Source organism: Ursus arctos, unplaced genomic scaffold (genome assembly GCF_023065955.2).
Source record: "Ursus arctos isolate Adak ecotype North America unplaced genomic scaffold, UrsArc2.0 scaffold_8, whole genome shotgun sequence".
Taxonomy (NCBI): domain Eukaryota; kingdom Metazoa; phylum Chordata; class Mammalia; order Carnivora; family Ursidae; genus Ursus; species Ursus arctos.
The window spans coordinates 73180134-73205228 of record NW_026623100.1 but is presented as its reverse complement, the minus strand read 5'-3'; the positions used below and the strand labels follow the sequence as shown (position 1 = coordinate 73205228).

General features: G+C 41.5%; 1 long non-coding RNA gene across 2 annotated transcripts in view; it reads right to left on the bottom strand.

Annotated features, from left to right (window-relative positions):
* LOC123001989 (uncharacterized) overlaps nucleotides 1-25095 on the bottom strand; it is a 520842-nt gene that overhangs the window by 64045 nt on the left and 431702 nt on the right. For both annotated transcript variants that reach the window (XR_006411420.3, XR_008958225.1), the window contains exon 4: nucleotides 18407-18464. This is a non-coding gene — a long non-coding RNA (uncharacterized LOC123001989). The remainder of the gene's footprint in view (nucleotides 1-18406; nucleotides 18465-25095) is intronic.

Below are 25095 nucleotides of genomic sequence, written 5' to 3'. Positions count from 1 at the left end.
TCTTCAGAGCTTAAGTCTGCTAAAGAAGGATTTTGAGAAGGGCAGGATTTTGTTGGGAAAGGTGTGTTGAGTAGCTATTTGGTTTGAAAAGGTGAATTTTGGTTGCAGAGTCTCATCAAAATAGACTGATGGAGGAGGGAGATGGGGTCAGTGTTTTCCTTTTGGCCAGTGGCTCACAGGGCTGTTGTGCACCCAGGACTCCATATCTGCGTCAGAACGTCTCCGAACAGGCCTCAGTGCTGGAAACCAGCCTCTGAAGCTGGTGCAATCAGGTTTCTCCTACAGTTTAGCTCTTTTAAGTCTCCTATCTCCACACATTGTCTCCTTGTTTCTTTCAGAAACATGAATTTCAGCCATTTCTTCATTGCCTACTATGTGCCATGTACTTGTTAACTTTAACTATGTTATCTTGTTTATTATACACCAAAGTATGTATTCTTACCCTCGTTGTGCACACATAGAATAGTGTTCCTCAAGGACATGTGGCCACGGAACTGTAAGGAGAGATCTGGGGACTTGACATCAAATGGGTCCAGTTCTCCACTCTGCAGCACATCCTCCCCGGACACTAGTGTGCACCCCCGCCTCGTGCGCTGGGCTGTCTCATGCTGGCCTCCAAGGATCAATAGCTCAGGGGTAAGTGGGACAATTTTAGGTCTTTTTCTGGACTCCGTGAAAGCGGAGCTCCCAGGATACCACCGCATGTCCCCTGGGTTCAAGTGTCCACGTGCCACTCGCCTGTCACACCGGCCTGAGCGCGCGCGCACACACACACACACACACACACACGCCTTGATTTCCCACTGAAGATGCCACTTCCTCCAGGAAGGGCCACCTTTGCCCACGTGGTGCTTTCTGCTCTTTATTATTTCCAGAGTCAGAGCTGCAGAAAAGAGCACGGCCTTTCCCTCTGACGGCTCCCTGGGTCTTCATCTCTCACTCCCAACTGATCTTTGACCTCTTCAAAGGCAGGCTCCAGAGGCTCTACAATGAAGCTGGAAAAACTGAACAGAGGGTTCTGAGTCCGGCTCTGATTCCATTCTGCTAGAACTGAGCGGCTCAGGGGTGCCTCTGGGTGGACCCAAATTCTTTTTCATGGGACAGGTCATTTCCTGCCCTGCCCTTCACTGGCTCATACCATGAACCATCTTCTTGAAAAGAATCAATGATGAGGAACACCTTTTCATCCTCCATGTCCGGTAACAGGTAGCTAATAATTGAATCAATAAGTATGTTTCAGACTTTGAAAAAAAAAAACACAACTATTTAACACTTAATTTGAACGGGACATTATCCTGGACACGCTTACGTTCATCACTTTATTTACCATCATGACTATCTTCTGTTCTTTCCCTCCATCCAACTCCATTTATAGCCAAGGAATCAGGCTCCAGAAAGGCAGGCTGTCTGGCTAGACTTCACAGAATTGAGCAGCCATCACTCTGTGAATTCAAACTCAGATTGTTTTATTTCAAAACTCATGCTCTTGGCAGGTAGTTGGCTCCCAGTGCAAATTAATTTGATGGAATTGATTTTTCTATTTAAAAGAAGATGATGTTTCAGCTATATCCTGGCCTGGCCACTCAATGAACATGTGGCTTTAGACAAACGATTTAGCCTCTCTGTGCCTCAGTTTCCCCATCTGTAAAATATTGTCAATAATAACACCCAGTGAGAATGTCCATGGTTCTGCCACAAGGCAGTAAGGCGAGTGGTCTGAGTGGACCAATTGTCTCCTCTCCTGTACCTTGTGTGATTTGTCACCTAACAAATGGCTTATTTTCAACACATGCCCTGCATGTGTGATGCATTTTTTTCAGGAGGGTCATTCTTGCATTACATCTCTCCCGGAACTGGAAGATCTTAGAGAAACCCTTTCCTTTTACTGACGGGGACTGAAGATCTCTGAAGGTAAAAAGAGCACTGAGTTCATAGAAAGTGCTGGTGACGTCTCCAGGATGAGTTTCAGTGTAGCTCCTACCCAGGAAGTGGCAGACAGCTGGTGTTCAGTCTTGTGAGAATTACACAGGCCTCTGAAGCTTCTTAGTCATGGAATAGCTAGCAACTTCTTCACTGGAACTTACTCGAGGGCAGAGACTGAATTTCGTGAGGCTTCTTGTGTGACACAAAGGACTGAATAAAAACGGGAACTGACAGCCTCCTCTGGAGGATTAGGTGTGCTTTATGGTGCAAAGCCCGTTTTCTATGAAGTACTCAAAAAAAAGGCCATCAAATAAAAAAGCATCCGCCTGTCCTGTCTTGTTGCAACCTCTTAAGCTGAGGTAATGTTACACGGTAAAAATAGTCTAATCTTGGGCAACCAAAATATTTTGTTTTGGATTCTAGCTCCACCCCTTGTTTGCTCTATAATCTAGTGCTTGTGTGCAGCGTGAACCGTCCGACCTCAGTTTCTCAAGCTGTCAAATGGAGCCACGATTGCTACCTCCCTCGGAGAACTGTTGTGTTCAAATTAAAAAAAAAAATGGATATAAAATATATTGGAGGAAATTGTTATTTATGTATTATATAAGACATTCTAACAAAATTTTGGGAAGCATTTCTTCTCTTGGAGCTTTATTCCCTCTGCTGGATCCTATCCTTCCAGACCTCTACACACTTCTCAGATCTGTCTTGTGCCATGAGCCTTCTATTCCTTATTCCTTAATAATACATCATTTTAAAAGGAAGGAAAACTTGGGCTTACTTGCTCTGCTCCCACAGCCACGGACTTACTGGCACCTAAAGCTCTGGTGATGAGGGGCGGCTGAGAGGTTCACCGGGCTTTAAACACGAAGTTCAATAAATCCATATTTAGGATTCAGCTAAAAACTCCATTTAAAGAGGAAAGCCATTACTAATGGCTCCAGTGTATCCAGGTTTCTTTTATTAAAGTAGTTTAAAAGTCAAGGGCTGTACACTGAGAGGAAACGGACTCACTAAAATAGCCCCTCGATGTGTCCCCGGGTCAGAAAACGTTGTGATAAAAATTGCTACTGTCAAGTGAAAAGTTCTTAATGAAAGAACGCTGTCTCTCAGCTCTTGTGATCAAAATCTTTCCAGCCTGATAGATTCTCATTGCCAGCATGTCTGCTGCTCGAGTCTAATAAATAGGTTTTTCTCCCATCACCTTAGCAATCAGCTTCCCTTGTGCCAGGAGGCAGACCTTAACCGGGACTGTCTCAAAGCTCTTCTTTCTTTAAAATGTTTTCAGTTCTATAATCTCCTGATCCCTCACGCAACCACTCACTCTTCTGCTAATTAAAACACTCATTAACTTTTCCCGTAATTAAGAATATAGGAAATATCTACTGTATCCCAGATACTACCCAATATGAATACAAAGAGGAATAAGAATGTCCTCTCAAATAACTGACATAATTGTGGGGAAAGCAGACAGACCAATCCCTAGGTACAACACAAGTGCCATAAGTGCTTTGCTGAGGATGAAGTGCAAAATAGGGGGTGTCCAAGGATGTCAACGGGTGTCAGGAAATCATCGCAACTTAGAGTCTTCAAGGATAAGGAGTTCTAAGGACTGAGAATGGCATTGGAAGCAAAGAAAAACGCATGTGCAAGGAGCGCCTGGGTGGCTCAGTCTGTTAAGCATCTGTCTTTGGCTCAGGTCATGATCCTGGGGTCCTGGGATCGAGCCCTGTGTCGGGCTCCCTGCTCAGCGGGAAGTCTGCTTCTCCCTCTCCCTCTGACTCTCTCCCCTGTTCATGCTCTCTCTCTGTCTCTCTTTCTCAAATAAATAAATAAATACTTAAAAATAAAAGAGCACAAGTCTGGGAGGGTGCGTGACAAGGTCCAGGAGGGATAGAAAGTTGGATGCCACAGCAGATAAGACATGGAGAGTGCATCACCAGAAAGGCTATCATGAAAAGACTGGCAGTACTAAGCCTCGGCAAGGACACAGTAAAACTCGAACCCTTTTACACTGTTGGCTGAAATGTAACATGGTAGAGCTACTTTGAAAAGCAGTTTCATAGTTTCTTCCAAAACTCAAATTCCACATGCAATCTTAGCTCTCTACCAGCAATTCCCCTCTTAGGTACCTCCCAAGAGAAATGGAAACACACCCGCCCACAGATTTATATACAAATGTTCAGAGCATGTGTCATACTAGTGATTAATTGGAAGGATTCCACAAGTCCACCAACTGGTGAAGAGATGAACAGAATGTGCCATAACCATACAATGAACTACTACTCAGAAAGAAAAAGGAACGAAGTGCTGGGTGCATGCAGCAACATGGGTGAACCTGGAAAACATTATGGAAAGTGAAAGACGCCAGACACAAATGGATTAAAGTGCACAACTCGTGTGAAGGTTGCAGAAAAGGCAAATGTGCAGAGGCAGAAGTCAGGGCAGTGGTGACCTGAACAGTCGGTGGGACTGGGGGCTGACTGCAACCGCGCAAGAGGGGGCTCTTGGGGGTGATGGAAATGTTCTAGAACTGGACTGCGACGAAGGTTGTAGGACTTGAAAAGTTTACTAAACATCATCACCAACACACACTTACAACAGGTGTATTCCGTGGTATGTAAATTGTACATCAGTGAAGCTGGATTTTTTTTTAAGCCCATAAAATGAAAAAAAAATCATTTTATCTGTGTACTTGGTGGGCCTTTTCAGTGCAACCACATTACTGATACGCATTCAGAAGGTAATAGCTTGCTTGCTCCTGATCTTGAAGTCAAGATGAGCCCCGTCTTTCTCATCCATTATTCCATCTTCCCTATTGTCACAAGTCTAGTCACACGGATGGTAAAAGGTTGAAAGAAATGGAAGTTACCTCTTCTGTTTAATCATGGAATATCCTTCTTGTTTTTGACTTAAAGAGCTTTCCCTGCAGGAGCATTCAATCAAGAGTTAGGAAGGAAGGAAGGAAGGAAGGAAGGAAGGAAGGAAGGCAGGCAGACGGGCAGGCACTACTCATCCCAGAGGCTTGAAGGTTCCAACTGCAGCAGTCATCGATTTTGCCAAAGTCTCAGCTTTCCTAATATGAAACTTGGGGTCCTGAAACCACATTGCTTGAGATGACTTTGTAGCCCAAGATTGGCTTAGAAACACAGGAGAAATGGCTTCCTGACCACTGATAGAGTCTTTCAGCAATGGACTCCTCCCTGGACCTCCAAGAATAACCATCTGGGCTGAAGGAACTTGAGGAGCAGAAGGATTTATGATGGGGGGGGGGGGGCTGTTCCTTCAGGCACCAGGGAAATGCAGCCCCATCTAATGTGAATTAGAACTGCCAGCTACTTGTTTGCCTTTCAGTTTTTGACCCTCAGAAATTTCTTATCATTTTCATTAAAATTAAAGTTCGTAATTGTGAAATTTTTCAAAACATTAATATAGAACAAATCTGCAGCTCTCATTTATATACTCACAACCAAGATCAACTAAAAGTTAACTCCTGGATGCTTTTGTACCAGATGTGCCATAGACTGAATGTTTGTGTCCCCCCAGAATCTATCTGTTGAAACTAATCCACCAATGTGATGGTATTTGGGGCATGGGAGGACATAGCAAGACAACGGCCATCTAGGAACCAGAAAGTGGTCTCTCTCCAGACTCGGAATCTGCTGGCACTTTGATCTCGGACTTCCCAGTCTCCAAACAGTGAGAAATAAATTTCTGCTGTTTATAAGTTATCCAGTCAATGGTGTTCTGTTACAGCAGCCTCACTGGACTGAGACAAGGTGTTCTCTTGAACATAAAGACAATTCAAGTCCACTCCTCTGGACCAAATCTTTCACCCTCTCTCCCCAGAAATAACCATTTTTCCGGAGTTGGTATTAATGGTTAACAGGTACGTTTTGTATTTTACAACATGTCTGTATCTATAGACAGCACATTTAGTGTTCTTTTCAAGTTTCAAAATTCTTATAAATGGTATCTTATTCTGTCCATTTTTACGATCCTCCATAAGTTGTAACATTCATACATTAAAGTGCCCAAAGCTTAACTTTTCTGTGCATTATCCATGCGTGAACCGCTAGAGCAGAAAGTTCCGTCATTGCCCTTCACAGACTGTCCCTGTTTCCCAAGGCTACAGCTACTCTGACATTTATCACAATATAGGAATTGCTCCTTTTATTGTGCTTTGCTTTGTTGCACTTCACCGATACTGTATTTCTTACAAATGGAAGGTCTGTGTCGAGCACATCTATTGGTGCCATATTCCCATTGGTACTTGCTCACTCTGTGTCTCTGTGTCACGTTTGGTTCATTCTCACAATATTTCAAAGTTTCCCTTAGTATTATATTTGTGATGGTGATCTGTGATCAGTGGTCTTTGATGTTACTGTTGTCATTGTTTTGGGGTGCCACGGACTGTACCCATATAAGATGGTGAACTTCACTGATAAATGTTGTGTGTGTTCTGACTGCTCCACTGACTGGCTGTTACCCCATCTCTCTCCCTCTCCTTGGCCTCCCCATTCCCTGAGATGCCACAATATTGAAATTAGCCCAATTAATAACCCTACAATGGTCTCTCAGTGTTCAAGTGAGAGGAACAACAGCACATCTCTCATTTCAATCCAAAGCTAGAAATGATTAAGCTTAGTGAGGAAGACATATCGAAAGCCGAGATAGGCTGAAAGTTAAGCCTCTTGTGCCAACAGTTATGTAAGTTGTGAAGGCAAAGGAAAAGTTCTTGAAGGAAATTAAAAGTGCTATTCCAGTGAACACACAAATGATAGGAAAGCAGAACAGCCGTATTGCTAATATCGAGAAAGCTTTAGTGGTTTGGATAGAAGATCAAACCAGCCACAACATTCCCTTTAGCCAGAGCCTAATATAGAGCAAGACCTTAACTCTCTTCAGTTCTATGAAGGCTGAGAGGTAAGGCAGCTGCAGAAGTTTGAGCTGGTGGAGGCTGGTTCCTGAGGTCTAAGGAAAGAAGTCCTCTCTATAACACAGAAGTGCAAGGTAAGGAAGCAGCAAGGGCTGGTGTAGAAGTTGCAGCCACGTTCTCCAGACGATCGTAATTCACGAAGGTGACTACGTTAAACTACAGACATTCAGTGTAGATTAAATAGCCTTCCATTGGAAGAAGATGCCATCTAGGACTTTCCTAGCTAGAGAAAGTCAATGCCTGGCTTCAAAGCTTCAAAGGACAGGCTGGCTGTCTTGTTGGGGCTAATGAACCTGCTGACTTTAAGTTGAAGCCAATGTTCATGAACCATGGTGAAAATCCTAGGACTCTTAAGAATTATGCTAAAGCATTCTTCTTGTGATCGAAAATGGAACAACAAAGCCTAGATGACAGCCCATCAGTTTCGAACCTACCTGACTGGATATTTTAAGGCCACTGGTGAGACATACTGCTCAGAAAAAAAGATTCCTTTCAAACCATTATTGCTTGTTGACAATGCACCCGGTCACCCAAGAGTTCTGATGACAGTGCATCTGCTCACGTAAGAGCTCTGTCGGAGATGTACAGTAAGGTCAATGTTGCTTTCATGCCTATTACACAACATCCATTCTGCAGCCCACGGGTTAAGAAGTAATTTCAACTTCCAAGTCTCACTATTGAAGAAATACATTTTGTAAGACTATCACTGCCATAGATAGGGATTCATCTAATGGACCTCAGCACAGTAAAGTGAAAACTTTCTGGAAAGGCTTCCCTACTCTAGATACCATTAAGAACTTCTGTGATTTGTGGGAGGAAGTAAAATATCAACATGAACAGGAGTTTGGAAGAAGCGGATTCCAACCCTCATGGATGACTTTGAGGGGTTCACGACTTCAGTGGGGGAAGTACCTGCAGAAGTGGTGAAACAGCAAGAGAACTAGAATGAGAAGTAGAGCCTGACGATGGGACTAAATTGCCATCATGATCAAACATCAATAGATGAGGAATTACTGCTTATGGATGAGCACAGAAAGTGGTTTCTTGAGAGGAAACTACTCCTGGTGAAAATGTCAAAATGACAACAAAAGATTTAGAGTATTAAATACGTGTAGCTGTGTAAGCAGCAACAGGGTTTGAGAGGATTGACTCCAATTTTGAGGGAAGTCCTACTATGGGTGAAGTGCTATCAAGCAGCATCGAATGCTACAGAGAAATTATTCATGACAGAAAGAGTCCATCGATGCGGCAAACTTCACCGTTGCCTTATTTTAAGGACTTGCTGCAGCCACCCCAGCCTTTGACCACCACCACCCTGATCAGTCAACAGCCATGAACCTGAAGGCAAGACCTTCCACCAACAAAAAGATTACAATTTGCTGAAAGCTCAGATGATGTTAGCAATTTTTAGCAATATTTTTTAATTAAGTTGTAAGCCATCCATCTTGTTGCTATCAATAAACAATGCTCACAAGATGATTAAAAAATCTTCTCAAGACTCACCTTGGTCCATGCTTACGAGCAATACTGTTAATCAGTACATGTGACATCCTGACCAAAAGTCAGTCCCATGAAGGTAACAATGAACATCTCAGGCTAATTTCAGGCCCATTAGAAGTAATTCCCAAATCACAACCACCTATTGCCTCGCTCAGGACACCGTCAACGGACCTACAGACCAATCCCAAGATGAATACTCGTGTTAAAATGGGTTATGTATCTTCCCCTATAACACCATCAGAAGTAACACAGCATGGCTACCCAGCCAGCTGGGAAGTGTAAGACCCCCAGGTCATCATCCACTATTCCCAGGACTCTGACCCCACATGGCTGTGCATTCTGTCATCTCATTGCATTTCCCACCCTTCCTCAAACTTCCTACAGCTTTTCTCTGCCCTCCTGGCACTAGCTATCTGTCACCAGTAAATTCACTACTTTTGAAATATCTTCTGGGACTATTCACTGTCTTATTGTACCCCAAACTGGATATATCCAAAGTGCTTTGCCCTACCCAGAGGTCCTCTCAAGTGGGTGCTGTTTTTCTCTGTCCATAAATTGAAGGATGTAGAGGTGGGGTAAGTGTGTTTGTAACTTTTGATTGTTGCTTTTGAAACATTCTAGCTTCTTTCAAGTGCTTTCCATCTCCACTCCAATTGCAGTTTTCTTCCCATATCCCGATTCCTCCCTCTTCACTTGCTTCTATTTTCCACCTTCCCTTCTCTTCTCACCATCACAGACTCCCTATGTGATCTCATTCTGTCCCACATTCTTCCAAGACCTCATATCCTCAATTTCCTATTTGGCATTTCTCCTTAGATTTCTCTTGAGCATCTCAAACATAACTTGCCCAAACAGAATTCTTGAAAGCCCTTCTTCTGAAATAAATCACCCTCCTCTCCCATCCCCCACCCCATGATCTCCCCATCTCAGAGTGCTATTATCATTTAACAAATTCCTTGGGCTCAAGCTCCTTGATTCCTTGTTCCTCATCTCCCACATCCATTAGGAAGCACTGGTGGATATATCCCATATATATCCCATATATCCCAAATATGTCCCATAAACACTGACTTTTCTTTATCTCCAGTGTTACCACTGAAGTCATATCTGTCGTCATCTCTTGCCTATGATTCTACAGTGGCACCCTAGAAATCAGATTGTGCATCCCCTGCCCAAAAGCCTCCAATGGATTCACATTACACTCAGAATAAAATCTAGATGCCCCTCCAAGGCCTATGGGTCCCAATATGACCCAACACCTGTCTCAGTTTACTAGGGTCATCTCCTGCCAACTTCCCAGCACTAATGCCATTGGTCTCCTCACTATACTTGACTATATCATGAATGTTCCTGCCCTAGGACCTTTGCATTTGCTTTCTCTCTTCCTAAGATGTTCTTCCTCCAGAGATTTGCAAGACTGGATCTCTCATTTCATTCAGATTTTTATTCGCATATCATCTGCTTAGAGAAGACTTCTCCAATCTTCCCATTGAAAAGAGACTGCTCTTGACATATTTACTGTGTTATAGCTTTCTTCATAGCACCTACGAAGATTTTACCCATTATAGATGCATTTGCGTACTTAGTTTTTTGCATGTGTATTTCCTTCTCTAGAATTGAAGTTCTACTTCAGTATCCAGAAAACGTCCTAGCACATAGTAGATGCCAAATCACCCTTTGTCAAGATAATACAAGAATCTGAGGGTTCTTCATATTCTGAATAAGAATTCTGTGTGAGTTCTCATCTAGTATGAAATATATTTTCCTGGAATGAGGCTTGTATTTTCACACCCATCTTGGCATATTTTGAAATATAGAAATTCTTAATTTTATTGCGGTCATATTATCCATTTTTTGCCACCATGGATTTTGTTCTTCTGGTGCCATTAACAATCCTTTCCTTTAGCAACACTTTCCAGTTTGGGTTTCTGTTTTGGAACAGTCACCCTGGGTGCTGTACCTGCTTCTGCTCACATTGTCAGTGTGTCAGAGTCGGACTGGTGCTGGGTCACACACATATTGCTTCCAGTATGTCAGAGACAACTGCCGGTATGTGGTCCTCACACATGCAGCATAAATACACAAGTGTCAGAGACGGTGGAATATACTAGAAGTAGCTAAAATTTATTGGGTGCTACCATGTTCTGGTCAGTACTTAGATTTCATTATATAATCTTTGCAACAACCGTGTTTGATAGATATTTTTATTAACCTTATTCTAAGAATGAAAGAAGTAGGGGCCAGAGAAATTAAGTGACTTGGCCAATGTGGCTAAGAAGAGAAAGGGCTGGGAAGTAAACCCAATCACTGGAAGACAGAGTCCAAGCTTTTAAACACCAAACCAAGATAGTGTCTTCTCAGGGTTCAGGTGTTTAGGTCTCGCCTAGACATTTATTATGAGTAAGGTACTTATTTTCTTTCAGTTTTCTTACTTGGGAAGTGGAGCTACTGATCTCTGTTACACATCATAAAGTTTTTATGGGGATCAGATGAAAATGATATGATATATACAATTGGACTTTAAAACTTATCACGTACTAGATAAATGTCAGGTGATCCTTATTATTACAAAAGCACCAAGTATAACTACAAAGGAAGGTGACTAAATTATTATTTTTTAAAGCGCTAAAATGTATTGTCTGAATCAAATTTGTTACCTTGGGGGATCATGTACTCATCGGATGATCCTACTTGTCTTTCGTAGATATACCCTTTTGGGTATTATCAGTAGGGTAGATTGAGGGCTGTACCTTGATTTACATTAAAATTTAACAAACTGCTAAATGTTATTTAGAGTCAAGTCTGGTGATCGCGTAAGGGAAAGGAGCCAAGAGAAACAAGTATAATAAGTAATAAAGTTTCTTTTCTTGTTTGGCTTTGAAATAGGCTCTGAAACTTTCTCCAAATGTAACCCAACATTGAGTCACAAAGTACTGTTGAAATGAGCACATCGCTTACACTCCTCCCCCAGAGACTGACTTCGCTGACTCTGCAGGATTCCATGTCATGGACCATTTAGCTCAACTTCCTTTCCCTGCAGAAGTCTCTTTGACGTGGTCAGCCATCCAAGCATCTCCACGCATGTCTCCAGCCTTGGTGAGAAGTCATCTTGGGAAATAGTCTGCTCCACTGTGGGACAGCTCTGCTATTTAGAATAGGTGCCTTTACATCAGCCAAAATTTGTATGCTCACAAGGTGCACAATCATTCTGAGGAACCAGCAATATCTCTGGGGAGCTCACACACTATAGGAATTAAGCTCCTGGGTTTTTGACTCAGACCTGGATTCCAAATCCCAGCTCTCTCATTTCCTTCTACACTTGACCTTAGGCCACATGCCGCTCTTCTATAAGCCTCAGCATGACGGAGGTGATAATGACCTAACCCATCCACTGGGTGGTTATAAGTCTTTAATGAGAGATTGTGTACCCAGCCATAGCCCAAGGGCAATTTTGTGCAGTTTAATGAGGTTCCCCTTCTTTAGGACCATTTGCTGCCCTCTGCTGGAAAGTTGCTCTAATAACTATCTAAATCTGTAAGTCAAGGAGCAACATGCCTGCTCCAAAGGACGGCCCTTATTATAAAGTACTTAAGGCACATTGTCCAGCCTGTGGCATGTGAACAACATTGACTGCTCTATTTCTGGGACTCCCCAGTCACTGGCCCTGGACAAGAAGAACTGTAGTCCATCTCTCTGTGGTCAATGGCTCTAGCAGTATTCTTGTTGTGGATGGCCAAAGAGCATCTCTGTCTTCTTGTAAAGGTGAGAATTGGGAAGAATGGATTGCAAAAATCCCTCTAGTGTGCAGTATTTATTTAAAATGAAAAGCGATGGGAATTTGGTCTTCGTAACCCCCGTGAGGTTTTAAGATAAGGAGTATATCGACCTTAAACATTTAGTTACTGAAAAGTGAACATAAAGCAGGGAAACATGAAACTGAAAATGCTTCTGGAAGATTTTATTTAAATGGTAATAGGTTGTCAAGGGAAACTAATGGACCCGAATTATCAGATAATAGAAGCATTTTCTTTTAGTACCACCCATGGAAAGCACATTACATGTCAGGAACTGCGTTAAGTGCTTTCCATACTAGGTATGCATTATCTTATTTGTGACCCATAACCTGTTCCTCCTCGGGCCTTTTCCTTAGTAAACTGCCGGACTGTTCCCTGAAGCAGAACACGGGGGTCATCTAGAATCATCCCTTTCTCATTTTCCCATTATCCAACCTTTCATCAAGTCCTATCCGTCCTCTACCAAAAATATGTGAAAAATGCACACATATTTCTCCTTCTCCAGTGACACCTTCTTTGTTCCAGTCCCCATCTTCTCTTTCTCATCTATTGTGATTTGCCTCTTCACTTGTATTCCGACTTCTGCTTCTGCCCCTCTACAGTCCATGCTCCAGACAGAGGCCAGATTGTTAAAAAAAATGTAGATCAGACAAAGTCATCCCCCACTTGATACTTTCAATAGCTTCACTATGCCATTAGAATAAAATCTAAACTCTTCCAGGTCTACAAAGCCTGGTGCCTGACCTGACTGTGACCCTGCTTTCAGCTCACCTCAACTTTCTCCTTAACCACTGCTCTTCAGCCCTCTGTCCCTCCCAAGAACTTGCCAACCCCAGGGCCTTGGTGTTCACCATTCTCCCTGCCCGAGCCTCTTTCCTTACTGGTTCCTTCTCAATTCTAGGGATTCCGATTCAGTGTCTTCAGAGAGGCTTTTCATGATTGGACTATCTAATGTAGGTCTTCCTATCATTGTCTATCAAAACACCTTGTTTATTTTGTTCAGAGCTTTAATCATAATCTGTAATTGTCATTTATTTCCTGCCTTTTTATTCTGTGTCTTCCCCTCTAGAATGTAAACTCCAAGAAGTCAGGAAACGTGTGTGTGCATGTAAAGTCCTAGCATGAGACCGCGTGTAGGGCGCATCTGTATATATACTGGTAGAGTGATAAATGAGTTATTTCTTTAAAGCTTTCTTGTAAAATAAATATCATGTTTCCAATTTTGCAAATGAGGCATTTAGTTGTAGCCAGGCTAGTAAGTGAAGGGCCAGGAAGCAAACACAAATTAATGTGACTTTTCAAACTGAGTTTTTGTTTACCATTCTGTCCTACATAAATAATTGGTGATGTGTATGCGTGTGTGTGTGTGTGTGTGTGTGTGTGTGTGTGTAGGTTAGCAGTATGTGTTCCAAAGAGGGTTACCAGGTACCATAACCCTAGTTTGCCACAATTGTCAACCACAAATCCACTTGGCATTTATCCAAAATAAATGGAATTAAATAGAATTAAACATAAATCACACAAAAATAGAATTATAGAGGGGCTAAGATGGAACTTCATGTATTGACAATTCAGAGGGAATCAGACTGTGATATTTTTTCATCCTGGAGTCTAATTTTCATGAACATTAAATTTTTGACCTTTTTGTTTTATTTTCCTCTTTGTCAGCACACTCGTTTATAACATTTTGTTGTTGTCTGGTTGGTTGGTTGATTTGCTTTCATAAGTAAGCTTTCATTTCATTGATGTGCTATTTTACTTTAAAACACAGACTTTCCTCGCTACGTTCTTTCATTCACTCATTCATTCAGGAATCATGAATGGAGCATGTGCTCTGTACCGGCCTGTGAGGTGCAGGACACCCAGATCTGCCCAAAAAACATCCTGGTAACTGGTGTCCTTTGTGCTGTCTTGGCTGCTCCTCTTCTCTAGTACAAAAGAGGTCGCAGGATATGAGCAAGGTTTATTCCTGGCATATAAATTCTATAAATTTGTCAATACAAAAATCAATATTATATCTCTGTTCCTAAGGACTCTGGGAAGGAGATGAATAATAATGCTTGACTCATCTCCTTTGGTTTGCCAGTGCTAATTTGCAAAGATACAAAACACCATCGATTCTACAAGCAGTAAGGAGTTCTTATTAATTCAATTCAGAGCAGTTCTTATTAATTCAAATGGAGTTATATCCCTGTTAAATTAAAGCTCCAAATATGTAGTTTCACCTCTTCATTCATGAGCACACAACTTCTGAATCATCAGAGGGGGCCACGGATGGAAAATTTGGATAGAAGTTAACCTTTGCAGGAAGAGGAGTGTCAGAATCCACTCTTATGAGTAATGTGTGCCTTTTAGTTAACATTTAGGAGAGTATATACAACTCTGGGTGGGGAATTTGTTGAAATCAGAAATAGGAAGGAGCATATTTTGGGCAGATCTCTCTAGAATGGCCCTGGTTGCTCACTACAGCCCAAGGGTAAGATGACCTAACCCCACTGGGTATAATGTGGAACAGTAGACAGACCACTGATCAGGAAGGAGGAGACAGGATCTATGAACCCAGACCTGCTTTAATATTTCTCAGTGACCTCACATCTTCCCTGGGTATCTGCAAATGGGGACAGCCATCTCTTCATCTCTGATTTGTTCTGAATATGGCAACAGACATTAAGTGAGAAAGTGCTCTTCTTGCTGTGTAAGAAGTGTATTAACTTCTTTGGATCTCAGCTTCCTGTTTTACAAAAATGGGAACTCTATAGCACTTTGTAAGATATTGGAGTGTGAAGCATTTAAAAAGTCCTTGTCTCTTAGGAAGAGCTCCCTACATAGCAACTGGTATTTACTTCTTACACTGGCTGGCCCACCTCTCTGCTCTCTCCCCACAAAAATAGCTGAACTGGTAGCTGTTTACCATGTCCCAGCTTGAAGGACCTGGGCGATCAAAGCTAACTTCATGGCTGATGTGCAGGAGTGCACTTCTGGATAATGATGCATAGAGGTATGATTCGGATGTAATGTCCAGGACTCCAGTTTATAGGGAATGAGAATTACCTCACCTACCCTAAAGGATAGCTATATAACCTCTTTTTACCAATAAAATGTGCAAGAATCATTGCCCTGACTGGGGATGACAGTGAGATTTGTTTCAAGGGCTATGACTTTGCCTTTTCAAACAGTTTCTTACTGCTTCTACTGTGTGCATGAAAATCCCTTCAGAGAGTAGTGGCTCATCTCACCTGCCCCAGTGCCTAATAACTACAGGGAAACGTGTTTAGAATTTTGAATCAGCCTCTGATGCAGTTTTCCTTGGGCACACCACAGCCTATTTCAGGACTCAGTTTCTCCAGCTGTATAATAGGAGGGTTGGGGTTGTGCAATCACCTCTCCACTTGCAAGAACCTTCCCCAAAGACCTTAGCTCGGGACAGGGTCCAGGACAGGGACTGGGGCAGGAGGGGATTGAAGGTGGAGGGGACCAGAAAAGGAGAAAAAGCAATGAAGGATTGGATCACTATTTACTTCTTTCTCAGCCTGAGCATCTGATTTTTTGTTTCAGTGAAGAAAGTAGTTAATTCTCAGAGCTAAATGAGATGTCTTATGCTTTTTTTGAGCCTGGGTCCAAGGAGTGCTGCTTCAGGACCCACGTTACACTGTAGGATACAGAGTTGCATAACAGCCCCTCCCAACCTCCCAACCCTATCTTCCAGCTTCCAGCATGCACCTTTGACACCTGGAGAGCTCAGGAAGTCACCAGGAAAGTGGCTGTGCTTGGTCAGTGGTGTTAGCAGCCGAGACAGGTATTTGCTGCCTTGACAAGAGGCTACCGGAACCATCTTAAGTACATGTGAAACAGCCCCAGAGAAGCTAACACAAATAGGGAAGATTCTAACATAATTCACTGGAAGCTAAAAATGTGGGCATTGATGTTACTGTGACTTGTTTGTATGCAGGTGCTGATAGACCTCAACATATTCAGACTACATTTCCTTGAACTTTTCATTTTGAAAAATTCAAAACAGACACACAAGTAGAATGATATAATGAGCCTGCCTCATCCCATGTCCATCTCTAAGATTTAACAGTTAACAACGAAAGGTTAATCTTATTCTATCTATACCGTCATACATTGCATTGTCTCCACAGTATTTTGAAGAAAATTCAGAGATCATTTTTTTCCATCCTTAAATATTTCTGTATGTATATGCATAAGCAATAAGGACTGTTGTTTTCAATATAGCCATAATACTAGAATTGCCAGGTTTATCAAATAAAAAACACAGGGCATATTGCATTAAACATAGTTATACAAGGTGCCCGGGTGGCTCAGTTGGTTAAGCGTCAGACTCTTGGATTCAGCTCAGGTCATGATCTCAGTCAGGGTCATGAGAACAAACCCTGTGTTGGACTTACGCTCAGTGGGGACTCTGCGGGAGAGTCTCTCTCCCCCTCCCCCTCAGCCCCTCCCCCCCCTTCTTTAAAACAAACAAAACAAAACAACCCTCCCCAACCATAGTTACACAAGCAATTTATATTTTGTTTATTAGAAATTCAAGTTTCACTGGATATTTTGTATTGTATCTGGCAGTTCTACAAAATACCATTTTTACAACTTAAATTAACAATGGTTCTATAATATCAAATATTCAGCCAACATTCAAATTTTTCTTTCCTTCCTTCCTTCCTTCCTTCCTTCCTTCCTTCCTTCCTTCCTTCCTTCCCCTCTCTCTCTCCTTCCCTTCCTCCCTCTCTCTCTTATTGCTACCATGCTATACATTATATCCCTATGACATTCATTTTATAACTGGAACCTTGTACGTTTTGACCCCCTTCACCCATTTTGCCCACCCCCACACCCCCAAATTTCTAATTGTCTCATAATTGTCATAAATATCATATTGTATTTATAGATTGCTTTATTCAAGATAAAAAAATCCAAAGAAAGTCCACATATTGCAATTGGTTGATATAATTTCTGATCCCATTTATATCTACAAATTCACTCTCCATTACTGTTTTTCCCCTTGCAGCGTATTTGTTGATGAAAAAAGGCCATTTGTCCTACAAAGTTTCCCTCTGACTGGATTCTGTTGATGGCACCCTCTGGTGTGTTAAGCATAGGTCTATCTCCTGACTTCTGTGTAAATCTAAGCTGAGTCTAGGGGTTTGATATTCAGATTTGAGCTTTTATTTTTTCTAAGACTCTCAGGAGGTATTATGTTTTTACATCACGAGGTAGATAATGTCTGGTGACTGTTTTGTTATGTTAGTGACTTTAATGAAGAATGCCTAGATTAATTAATTAGGGGTTGTAAGATAGTGATATGTCAATTCTTTTTTTTTTTTTTCAAAGATTTTATTTATTTATTTGACAGAGAGAGAGACAGCCAGCGAGAGAGGGAACACAAGCAGGGGGAGTGGGAGAGGAAGAAGCAGGCTCATAGCCGAGGAGCCTGACGTGGGGCTCGATCCCATAACGCCGGGATCACGCCCTGAGCCGAAGGCAGACGCTTAACCACTGTGCCACCCAGGCGCCCCAAATGTCAATTCTTTTTTAAAAAAGATTTTATTTATTTATTTGTCAGAGAGAGAGCACAAGCAGGGGGAGCATTAGGCAGAGGGAGAAGCAGGCTCCCCTCTGAGCAAGGAACCTGATTCAGGACTCCATCCCAGGGTCCTGGGATCATGAACTGAGCTGAAGGCAGATGCTTAACCGAGTGAGCCACCAAGCCATCCCTTAATTCTTAATTCTATTATTTGTTTTCATTATTAACTGAAACACTTCTATAAAGAGAAATGAGAATGATACTACCGTTAACAATATGGTTGCAAAAAAAATTTAAATTTTTGCATTCTTTTTCCTCTAAAAGTATATCCTACAGGAAATGTACAAATTCTTATGTTTTAAAGTTGCATACCATACTTTCTTATTTAACATTTTTTTTCCTACCAATTGGTAAATTTAGTTCATTTATTCATTTTTTTAAATTTAGGTATAGTATTTTATGACTTTAATATTTTATTATCATATAAAATAGTTTTATTGCTTCAAAATCAAATCTACAGAACCAGATCTATTCAAGGAAGTCTGGTTTCTCTCCCTGTCTACTACTGTCCATCCTTTTCCTCTTCCTTCCTCTTTCCATAATTTTTAAAAAATTTTATAGTTTATTTGTCCATATTTTAAACATTTAAACGGATATATTTATGTGAATATCTTCACATCCTTAAATTAAGATTAGAATGTTACTCACATGCGTTTTCATTTCTTTTCATTCTTAGTTTTCTTAAAAATAACTTCTGGAGATCAGTCTGTAGCAAAAAATAAAGATACTTCTTATTTTTTCCTAGAAAAAAAAATTCTGGTTTATTCGATTAGTCCTGCACTGACAGCCATGGATGGGCACTTTTTTCTCTGCCTTCACTACCCCAGATAGCCCTGGAGTGACGGTGGGCTGCAGAGCTCAGCGGGACTCAGGTTGTTCAGGTGAGCTGTTCGCACTAAATGATCCTACGTCATTCTCGTGTTCTGTCACTTATTCTAATGTGGGTTCAGGCACATTATATAATAATAGTATAACAATATAGTACTAACAGTATAATAATGTAATAATAGTAAATAGAGGCTTATGAGTTCTCTCAGTGAACAGCAAGATATCACAGTTTGTTTTTTCATGGCAAAAATGAGAGAATAGAATAAAATGAAACAAGAGGGATGGATTAGAGAACAAAACGTTTTCATAATTTTACCATGTTCTGCACGTTAATTCTTCATAATGAATCATGGGCGGTTCCCCAGCATTAGGAAACAAACCACATTAAAAATCACTTCTAAGTATTCTAATTGATTCTAATTTAACAGATATTGATAAATTAAAACACACTTTTCATGACATAAACTAAATTTTTTAAAAAAATAATGATTTGGGGGTCCAGTGCACTCAGTGGAGTAGAAAAGAAGTATTGTAATTAATGCTATTAGGAGCAAAACTTAGCACAATATTCCCAGAAGGCAGATAATATTTATTAAGATGCTTAAAAATATTAATTTAATGTGACTCAAAGATGATGATGCATTTAAAATGTATCTTGAGGCTTCAGCTTCTGGTTCTGATAGAAAATCTCTGGCCAGATCAATCCATTTGCTGAGAAAAATTATGAAAATATAACCCCAAAATAGCAGGGTTTTCAATTTTAGAAGTGAGAAAATTCCAGGCAAAGAGGGGAGAGTTGGTCACCTTATATCTAGTTATGGCTGTGGACTTGGTGATTTCCCCTGATGCAACTTGGTCTGTCCAATCAGGGGACCAGCATGCCTGTCCCCCCCACCTGCAAGTTTCTGGTGGGAGCTTGGGGTAAAGTGGGGCAGGGATATCTGCAGAGCATGCTAGGGTTAAGAGAACATAGAAATGGACCCACATCAAGAGGGCCCAGATCGAGAGGTCCCAACATCGGGACTACCTCAGCAAATCCATTCTCTCTATTATCTGAAGCGTTGATAGAATCAAGTATCCAGACCTACTGAAACTGAAACATTATCACCAGGACAAGACCTCATCCAACCCAGTCTTTTGTAAACAATCCATAAAGGATTTTAACTCCATTGCACAAATTAATCCATTCAGAAAGGAGGCAAACAGTCTTGACCAGAGCCATACTGGGAATTAGAGATAAAACCAAGATTAGTTTTCTAGGCCCTGACTCCCAGACTCATCACTCCACATCCCGAATTTCTCACCCCACTCCCTCCTGTAGTGCTGGAGTGAATTGAGGTGATGATACAGTGTGATGCCAGAATGCTGAAGGTATATCTGCTCTCAGAACTGGTTTAGGGTCCTTGAGCGAAGAAGGACCTGCCATGCAAATACCATCTGGTCTCTGTATGTCCTTCAGTGGAGGGAAGTTAGTCTTTTTCCTCCAAAGATTAATTAACACTTACAGATCTTCTCTTCTTATGCACTGCCATTGAGGTTATATGAGGGCCATAGCTGCACCCAAGAAGAGAGTCCTATTGGCCAGAAACTTGGGGTACATTTTAACACAGTCCAAAATTATAAGCGTGCAGGATATAATCTGGGTAAGAATAAAATTAAGAATAAAAGAGAGTTCTGGATCCCTACGTTCAGGGACCTCTGTTCTGTTTCTGGCTTCCCGGCTGCCAGGCTGCTGCCTTGCCCTTGATCCCCCTCCACTGGATCCAGTCTTCCCATCTGAACATAAAGTGATGGTACCACAGACCTTCCATGATCTTGCCACTTTCTGATAGGCTCTGAGTCTATGGTTCTGCTGATTAGCAGCCTGCAGAAATCCTTTTCCCACGGGCTTGCTGATGCCTGAGATGCCACTGTTGGGACATCACCTACTGTCTCCTATTCTGTCCTTTGTGAGCATTCTCCTAACTTGGTGGGACCAGGGAGTGTTGCTGAGATTAATTCTGTTAGATGCCAACACTTCTTTGTGAATGAGTGACCCACTTCATTTTCTTGGCTTCTGGTGTTCTGGAAAGTTTCATGAATTCCCTGCGATGAAGAGGATGAATGAAAATCAGTCCCTGAAAATCAGGCTGAACCACAGGCAAGAAATCCATGAACACTGGGGAAGAGAAGCAAAGTAGGAGCCCTCATGAGAGTAAAGGAGTAGAAAACATCTAGACAAACATGTAGCGCAGCCTGGAGACAAGGACGGAAGCACATCAGGGCCTGGGAAGCTTAGTGTATGGAGAACCCCAGATATCCAAGTCAGGAGGAGGAAGAAAACCTCACTCAGAAGTCAGTTGTAATTATCGACACAAAACTATAGACACAAATATATTGGAAGGAGTTCTACAGGGAGAGTAGAGTCTTGTTTTCTGCAGTTCTGTTAAATATTTAAGTAACCTTGGGGGACTTTCTTACCTTCACTAAATCCTGGTCTCTCCACTGTAAAAGGTACTGGGAAAGTGGCCTATTGGTAGACACTTGAAGGAATGGGAGGATGTGTTTCTGCTGAAGATGTTGTAGAGAAAGCAAATGGCTTGAGAACAGTCATGGACTTGGGAGAGCGTGGGACATTTGCTGGGAACAAGGAGTGCCTATTCTTCGCATGAGGAGTTGAATGCATGAGGGGGAAGAGGAAATTAGGACGGGGGGCATATTACTTATGACCCTGGGTGATGGGCTAAAGAGCATAGGCTGTTTCCTACTGGGAAATGGAAAGATTCAAGCATGGCTGGCTTTGGTTGTCACTGACATACTTGTGTGCTCACATGGAAGTGTTTACCCTTTCATAGAGGGAAGATTCAACCTAAAACCAGTGGGCTCCAGATTCTTGTGACATTCTGAAATCAGAGCAGCCTGTGTCTCTATTCACTCTTCATTTGAGACTCATATTCTCACCCCAAGCTTGACTGGAGACCCAAGGGTCTCTGTTTCTTGCTCTTGGGAAGTTAGTCTTAAAGGCCCCATTGGGGGGGGGGGGGACAAAACAAAGTTCGCCTATGAGATACCCACATACTTTAAACACCATACTTTAAATGCCAACTGGGTTTTGAAACAACAGCAATCATAAGAAGATTGGGGGGGGGCTGGCAAAGAAGCAAATTTCTCACTTATGTATAAAAATGACAAAATAAATGTTGTCATTACATCAGAGCAAGAGAGATACATGTTCCCCAGGTCCCAGCATCAGGCATCTGGCAGGAAGTGGAAGAGAGCCCCACTCTTTCCAGCTCCCCCTGAGAAGAGACAGCTCCATAGAGTAAAGACCCCTGCCCAGGTTTGGGACTTAGGCACAAAGGGAGGAAGCAAACCCAGAGTCATAGAGGCAAGCCTTCTCAGGAAATGAGAAAAACCACCCTCCTTCCCCAGGAACTAGAAAGGGGAGCAGAGGGGCCCAGCTCACTTGCAGAAAGCAAACAGGAAAGAAACCGAGTACAATGACTGTCAGTCTTGCCATTGGCCAAACCCAACTGGAAGCCAAAGGGGAAGTGGGCCCATTGATATGGTTCATAAAACTCAGCATCCTGAGACACAGAGCAAGGCAGAGAAATTTAGAAGGTGGATCTGGAGGGAGCAAGTAAAACATTCAGATGGCCTTTGAAAAATCTTTTCTTTATACTTGGTATTCTGGCTCTTTGTTCACTGGCATCCATTGCCCCAGAACAGACTTGTACAGCAGGTTTGCAAAGAGAAGTAAGTAGTTGATATTCAATTTTGATTGACAAAAATAGGCTTTGAATTCTACCGCTGGTTCAAGTCTTTAAAATCAAAGCTGATAAATATGAGGCTTTTTTTTTTTTTGAAAAAGGAAAGTGGACTCTTTTTTTTTTTTTAATTTAAATTCAATTAGCCAAGCTATAGTACATAATTAGTTTTTGGATTCTGTTTTTGTTTTGAATGGCAAAGGTTAAGTGCTTTAGGATGCAGAACATGTTTATCCCATAAGTTTAGAGAAAAGAACAAAATACCAAATATTGCAAAACAAGTTTTCTACTCTAAAGCAATATAGTTGGTGAGAAAAGGCAAATTTGAAGAACACAACTAGAAGTTAAAGGTTGCGAACCTGGAAGTGTTCTCTGATATAAATCCAAGCACAAAGAGACATTGCCTAGTTTCTATTTTTGGTGATTTTTAATTTCCCATGAGGTGTTGTTGTAAGACTGCAAGCCTTATAATTTAAGAGCCAGTTTCAACTTGGTGCTTGAGGAGAAACTGCTGAGTGAAAAGTCTAGACTGCTGCTGTTGTTGCTGCTAAGACAGATAATATTTATATAAGGCTCACTCTGTGCTGGCTTCTAAGCACATTGGATATATCATGATAGTTCATTCTCAAAACAATTCTAGGAAGTAAAGAATACTATAATAATCACTTCGTCAATGAGGGAAAATGAAGCATGGAGAGGTTAGGTGACTGAGGTTAGACTATTGGTCCTTGGTGGGCTGGGATCAAACTCAGGAAGAACATCTCCAATGTCTGTACGTTTAATCCCTCTACTTCACTACTTCAGAATGGGCCCAACGGCAGCCATATGCCATATAATCTGTCTGGGGAAGGCAAATGTCCACTTTCCGTTATGCCTGTGCTCTGGGAAGGGTACAGAAATTTTGCAGTGTAAGCCAGCTGACCAGGATAGGCATTGGAGGAGGGTTAAGGAAGATAAGAGAATGACCTGCATGAACACAGTGATTAACAACGAACAAATGGAAATGTAGAATTTTCTGTCAACAATGCAGTGATGACAAAGAATGATCTTCATCATAGAAGATGCCAACACAGATACATGCTGATAACTATGGGCTACTTGTCCTCCCCACAATTCTTGGATAATGCAAGTAAACCCCCTACTCAAACCCTAACAAATAGATAAAAAGCAGTTCCTAAGAATGACATCATCCTGAGGCATACTTTCAGGAAAGGAGAAGGAGAGAAAGAAAATACCGAATTGGCTTAGTGGTTTCTCAAGAGACTCAATACTAAACCAGAAATGACTGAATGCTCCTTGAACTGGTAAGATTAAGTTGTCTTCTACCAAAATGGAATGGTGCTTTCTCCGATAAAGTAAATTTATAGAGAAATAAAGCAAGTGGTGTCTTTACTAGTGAGAAATTTTGACTGTGAAATTTGTACCTATTGCATTTATACCTACTTAAATATTACTTTATCTCTTTGCTTTCTCTTTCATAAGGCAGTGGGGGCTTTTCTCCAAGCTTCCTCAGCACCCCACTTATGCATCACCAAAATCGATCACATCATCTGGCATCATAATTTAGGTCTTTTGAAATTATCCAACAGTAATATCTTTCAGAACAGGGACCTGTTTTTCTTTCTTTTTTCTTTTCTTTTTCCTTCCTTCCTCCCTCCCTTCTTTTTAAAAAAATTTGTTCCTGAATATTTCCTCCTACCTAGTACTTGGCACCTCAAGTAGAAACTCCACTGATATTTTTTTCCAACTAGATGAGAGTATAACAGCTGATTGAGACCCATTTTAACCTTAACTTTCTCATCCCCAAGTTTCAAGAAAGATACATACAACCTGATTTACAGGAGAATAAACGCAGTGAAATTAAATAGGTCATGCCTCCATCAAGACTGAGCCTGTCCTAGTTGTTGGAGGGAAGTGGAGATGGTGATAAGGAACTGACAGCAGGCTAGGCTCCAGAGATCCTTGGTAATGACCTCAGGACCAAGCAGTTATTAATTTTTTTCCCCATCACTAGCTTATGATCATGCTGAAAAAAAATCTCCAATAAATAACGAACTTAAATATCATTCCTGTGTGAAAGATTTAGTATTTAAACATTAATCCATTAAAACAAAATATTAATTGGTGTAGAACTTTTTTAGGATTTCAGCTAATAATATCTGTATGTTTTGTATGTGTACATTTCTAGAAAGCAAAAACCTAAAATTAAGTGATATATCCATAGGCTATAATCATACAAGCAATTGCGTTAGACTTATGCTTCTGACTGTGATGGAGTAGCCAGTCCTGGGGTAGCCCTCCTAATATAAGCAACTATAACATTGAACAAAATAGACAAAGTAATTCTTTTCGGCATTGGTCACCAAGCAGTGCAAGACTCCAATCCATGAGAAGAGGGGAACTCATGAGGTGAGCCCCGCCAGGCTTTCTGCCAGTGAGAGATATGCAAGCAGAGCATGGCGGTCCCACTGATCCAAGGAGGTAGAGATCTGAGTTCAAGACAACTGAAAAGGCTATCATTCTGGGGCAGAGCACTGGAGAAGTTGGGGTCATGGTATGCAGGGCTGATCCAGAAGCCTGTGTGTGGGGGCAATTCTTCACAAGTCCTTAGCTGAGGGTGGGGCTGCACATGCATGTGGAATTTTATGATATTTACTTGAGTGGCAGCCATGGATTTGAGAGTAAAACAAATAGCCTAGTGGTCTGGAAGTGCTGGGAGACAGTGACATTTTTGTCTATTCAAAATGGATAAAATCATTAATA